Genomic DNA, 6,000 nt, shown 5'->3' with positions numbered 1-6,000 from the left:
TAAATGAGACCATATCATCGTAATGTATGTTTTTTCAATATAGTTTAATCAGATTATTAGAATTTTTTTCGGGAGTTTTGCCGTGTTTCGGTCTCTGACTTTTTTAACGTTGGACAAATCCGTGCCAGTCGACCAGTGCCAATGCTAAGTGAGAAGGGAAAGTTGCCATCCTGACTCGAAACAACGACTCATCTGGACAAAGGACACCCTGATCAACATTCTGATGAAAGATCAGCAAAAGTAAGACCCAATTTATAATGTTATTTCATATATCTGTCGTGCATGTCAACTGGTCGTGCGCGCCCAAGTGTGTCTGGCTAATGTGGCTATGCTAATATAGCGCTACATTTTGTTTTCGCTGTAAAACATTTAATAAATCGGAAATATTGTCTGGAATCACAAGAATCCTGTTTTTCAATTGCTGCACAGTATGTATTTCTCAGATATGTTTTATGAGGAGTAATTAGGTATTTGATGTTGGTGTCTGTAAATGTTATGGCTGCTTTCGGTGCAATTTCTGATTGTAGCTGAAATGTAATTTATGATTTATACCATAAATATGCACATTTTTCAAAAAAAACATATGCTATACAATAAATATGTTATCAGACTGTCATCTTATGAAGTTGTTTCTTGGTTAGTGGCTATATATATCTTTATTTGGTCGAATTAGTGATAGCTGGTGATGGAGGTAAAAACTGATGGTGTTAGAAAAGTGCTCTCTTTTGCTGACGTGGTTAGCTAATAGATTTACATATTTTGTCTTCCCTGTAAAACATTTTAAAAATCGGACATGTTGGCTTGATTCACAAGATGTCTACCTTTCATATGCTGTATTGGACTTGTTAATGTGTGAAAGTTAAATATTTTAACAAACTAGATTTTGAATTTCGCGCCCTGCACTTCGAGCTGGATGTTGTCATAAGTGTACCTGTGTAGGGATTGCAGCCCAAAGAAGTTTTAATTAATGGCGTCGGATCGAGGCTCTGCATCTGTCCTCATGCTACTAGACCTTAGTGCTGCTTTTTATACCATCAATCACCAAATTCTTTTGGAGAGATTGGAAACCCAAATTGGTCTACACGGACAAGTTCTGGCCTGGTTTAGATCTTATCTGTCAGAAAGATATCAGTTTGTCTCTGTGGATGGTTTGTCCTCTAACAAATCAACTGTACATTTCGGTGTTCCTCAAGGTTACGTTTTAGGACCACTATTGTTTTCACTATACATTTTACCTCTTGGTGATGTAAATCGGAAACATTATGTTAACTTTCACTGATATGCGGATGACACACAGCTGTACATTTTGATGAAACATGGTGAAGCCCCAAAATTGCCCTCCCTGGAAGCCTGTGTTTCAGACATAAGGAAGTGGATGGCTGCAAACGTTCTACTTTTAAACTTGGACAAAACAGAGATGCTGTTCCAGGTCCCAAGAAACAAAGAGATCTTCTGTTGAATCTGACAATTCATCTTGATGGTTGTACAGTCGTCTCAAATATACTGTGAAGGACCTCGGCGTTACTCTGGACCTTGATCTCTCTTTTGACGAACATATCAAGACTGTTTCAAGGACAGCTTTTTCCATTTACCTAAAATTGCAAAAATCAGAAACTTTCTGTCCAAAAATTATGCAGAAAAATGTATCCATGCTTTTGTCACCTCTAGGTTAGTGAAAGATTAGTGGAATCTGTGTGGGTAGCTGGACAGGTAGGATGACTGACAGTGAAGGTGAACAGGTGGTCATGTGTCAGGTGACAGAAGAATGGATGAGACTGAGGCAGGAATTCCTTTAACCATAAAGTGGTATATTTACTGAGTAGTCTGTGCTGCATAACAAAGGAAACAAATAACATGTATCCAATAAAATTCATAATCACAAAGATCAAATCATAACAATCATTCATTATTAACATAATTAGGGAATTCAACAATCCAGTTCATTAAGAAGTCAATAGTAATCACCCGTGAGTCATTTAGGCTCTTAACTATTTATCATAATCATGAAATAAATACAAACAGTGAATGGTCATTCAATCTATAATCCCCTTTAGTTTGATATCAAAGTCGATCAGTTAGCAAACAATGACGTTTCTCATTTCACCCTTTCAATTGTTCCCATGTGTACATGTAATTAATTTAATTACATATTAACCATATCGATTGCATAATTGGCCTATGCGGATCCGTATGGCCGCGATCATTTACAATTCACATTACACCATATGTTTGAAGCGTGCGCTCCAAGCCGCGCTCCGCGATAATAACTATAAACAATAACTGATGGCCCACTCTCCCGATCGCTACAGATAGTTCAGATGAAAGGTAACAGAGTCGGTGGACTTACGTGGATTCATGGACGCACAGAACTTCTCGAGCAGACGGAGTTAAGGAAGAGAAAGCAGCGAGATCAGGCGATGCCGTTTTCCTCCTTTTATGTGGATGAGATCTGTCGGTCATTGCCACCTGACCTAATAAAGCGCCCGTGGCCCAGCTGAGTAAGTGGCCATGAATTAAAGGATTATTCCACCAACTCCATGGGCCTTTTCTACAGTTAGACTACTGCAAAGCTCTACTTTCCGGCTACCCGGATAAAGCACTAAATAAACTTCAGTTAGTGCTAAACACAGCTGCTAGAATCTTGACTATAACCAAAAAATGTTATCATATTACTCCAGTGCTAGCCTCTCTACACTGGCTTCCTGTTAAGGCAAGGGCTGATTTCAAGGTTTTACTGCTAACCTACAAAGCATTACATGGGCTTGCTCCTACCCATCTTTCCGATTTGGTCCTGCCGTACATACAGTGGGGAGAACAAGTATTTGATACACTGCCGATTTTGCAGGTTTTCCAACTTACAAAGCATGTAGAGGTCTGTAATTTTTATCATAGGTACACTTCAACTGTGAGAGACGGAATCTAAAACAAAAATCCAGAAAATCACATTGTATGATTTTTAAGTAATTAATTTGCATTTTATTGCATGACATAAGTATTTGATACATCAGAAAAGCAGAACTTAATATTTGGTACAGAAACCTTTGTTTGCAATTACAAAGATCATACGTTTCCTGTAATTATTGACCAGGTTTGCACACACTGCAGCAGGGATTTTGGCCCACTCCTCCATACAGACCTTCTCCAGATCCTTCAGGTTTCGGGGCTGTCGCTGGGCAATACGGACTTTCAGCTCCCTCCAAAGATTTTCTATTGGGTTCAGGTCTGGAGACTGGCTAGGCCACTCCAGGACCTTGAGATGCTTCTTACGGAGCCACTCCTTAGTTGCCCTGGCTGTGTGTTTCGGGTCGTTGTCATGCTGGAAGATCCAGCCACGACCCATCTTCAATGCTCTTACTGAGGGAAGGAGGTTTTTGGCCAAGATCTCGCGATACATGGCCCCATCCATCCTCCCCTCAATATGGTGCAGTCGTCCTGTCCCCTTTGCAGAAAAGCATCCCCAAAGAATGATGTTTCCACCTCCATGCTTCACGGTTGGGATGGTGTTCTTGGGGTTGTACTCAACCTTCTTCTTCCTCCAAACACGGCGGGTGGAGTTTAGACCAAAAAGCTCTATTTTTGTCTCATCAGACCACATGACCTTCTCCCATTCCTCCTCTGGATCATCCAGATGGTCATTGGCAAACTTCAGACGGGCCTGGAAATGCGCTGGCTTGAGCAGGGGGACCTTGCGTGCGCTGCAGGATTTCAATACATGACGGCGTAGTGTGTTACTAATGGTTTTCTTTGAGACTGTGGTCCCAGCTCTCTTCAGGTCATTGACCAGGTCCTGCCGTGTAGTTCTGGGCTGATCCCTCACCTTCCTCATGATCATTGATGCCCCACGAGGTGAGATCTTGCATGGAGCCCCAGACCGAGGGTGGTTGACCGTCATCTTCAACTTCTTCCATTTTCTAATAATTGCGCCAACAGTTGTTGCCTTCTCACCAAGCTGCTTGCCTATTGTCCTGTAGCCCATCCCAGCCTTGTGCAGGTCTACAATTTTATCCCTGATGTCCTTACACAGCTCTCTGGTCTTGGCCATTGTGGAGAGATTGGAGTCTGTTTGATTGAGTGTGTGTACAGGTGTCTTTTATACAGGTAACGAGTTCAAACAGGTGAAGTTAATACAGGTAATGAGTGGAGAACAGGAGGGCTTCTAAAAGAAAAACTAACAGGTCTGTGAGAGCCGGAATTCTTACTGGTTGGTAGGTGATCAAATACTTATGTCACGCAATAAAATGCAAATTAATTACTTAAAAATCATACAATGTGATTTTCTGGATTTTTGTTTTAGATTCCGTCTCTCACAGTTGAAGTGTACCTATGATACAAATTACAGACCTCTACATGCTTTGTAAGTAGGAAAACCTTCAAAATCGGCAGTGTATCAAATACTTGTTCTCCCCACTGTACCTACACGTACGCTACGGTCACAAGACGCAGGCCTCCTTACTGTCCCCAGAATTTCTAAGCAAACAGCTGGAGGTAGGGCTGTCTCCGATAGAGCTCAATTTTTATTGAATGGTCTGCCTACCCATGTGACAGACGCAGACTCGGTCTCAACCTTTAAGTCATAGGTCCTATGATTGAGTGTAGTCTGGCCCAGGAGTGTGAAGGTGAACGGAAAGGCACTGGAGCAACGAACCGCCCTTGCTGTCTCTGCCTAGCCGGTTCCCCTCTCTCCACTGGGATTCTGTGCCTCTAACCCTATTACAGGGGCTGAGTCGCTGGCTTACTGGTGCTCTTCCATGCCATCCCTAGGAGGGGTGCGTCACTTGAGTGGGTTGAGTCACTGACGTGATCTTCCTGTCCGGGTTGGCGCCACCCCTTGGGTTGTGCCGTAGCGGAGCTCTTTGTGGGCTATACTCGACCTTGTCTCAGGATGGTAAGTTGGTGATTGAAGATATCCCTCTAGTGGTGTGGGGGCTGTGCTTTGGCAAAGTGAATGGGGTTATATCCTGCCTGTTTGGTCCTGTCCGGGGGTATCGTCGGATGGGGCCACGGTGTCTCCCGACCCATCCTGTCTCAGCCGCCAGTATTTATGCTGCAGTAGCTTATGTGTCGGGGGGCTAGGTTCAGTCTGTTATATCTGGAGTATTTCTCCTGTCTTATTCGGTGTCTTGTGTGAATTTAAGTATGCTCTCTCTAATTCTCTCTTTCGGAGGACCTGAGCCCTAGGACCATGCCTCAAGACAACCTGGCTTGATGACTCCTTGCCGTTCCCAGTCCACCTGGCCGTACTGCTGCTCCAGTTTCAACTGTTCAGCCTGCAGCTATGGAACCCTGACCTGTTCACCGGACATGCTACCTGTCCCAGACCTGCTGTTTTCAACTCTCTAGAGACAGCAAGAGCAGTAGAAATACTCTGAATGATCGGCTATGAAAAGCCAACTGACATTTACTCCTGAGATGCTGACCTGTTCCACCCTCGACAACCACTGTGATTATTATTATTTGACCCTGCTGGTCATCTATGAACAGTTGAACATCTTGGCCATGTTCTGTTAAAATCTCCACCCGGCCCAGCCAGAAGAGGACTGGCCACTCCTCATAGCCCGGTTCCTCTCTAGGTTTCTTCCTAGGTTCTGGCCTTTCTAGGGAGTTTTTCCTAGCCACCGTGCTTCTACACCAGCATTGCTTGCTGTTTGGGGTTTTAGACTGGGTTTCTGTAAAGCACTTTGTGACATCAGCTGATGTAAGAAGGGCTTTATAAATGTATTTGAAATACATTTAAACTCAGTTTCACAATTCCTGACATTTAAAAGTAAGAATTCCCTGTTTTAGGTCAGTTAGGATCACCACTTTATTTTAAGAATGTGAAATGTCAGAATAATAGTAGAGAGAATGATTTATTTCAGCTTTTATTTCTTTCATCACATTCACAGTGGGTCAGAAGTTTACATACACTCAATTAGTATTTGGTAGCATTGCTTTTAAAATGTTTAACTTGGGTCAAACATTTTAGGTAGCCTTCCACAAGCTTCCTACAATAAGTTGGGT

The sequence above is a fragment of the Salvelinus alpinus genome, chromosome 9, assembly GCF_045679555.1.
Source record: "Salvelinus alpinus chromosome 9, SLU_Salpinus.1, whole genome shotgun sequence".
Taxonomy (NCBI): Eukaryota; Metazoa; Chordata; class Actinopteri; order Salmoniformes; family Salmonidae; genus Salvelinus; species Salvelinus alpinus.
The sequence above is the reverse complement of the archived record's forward strand: the minus strand, read 5'-3'. Positions refer to the sequence as shown.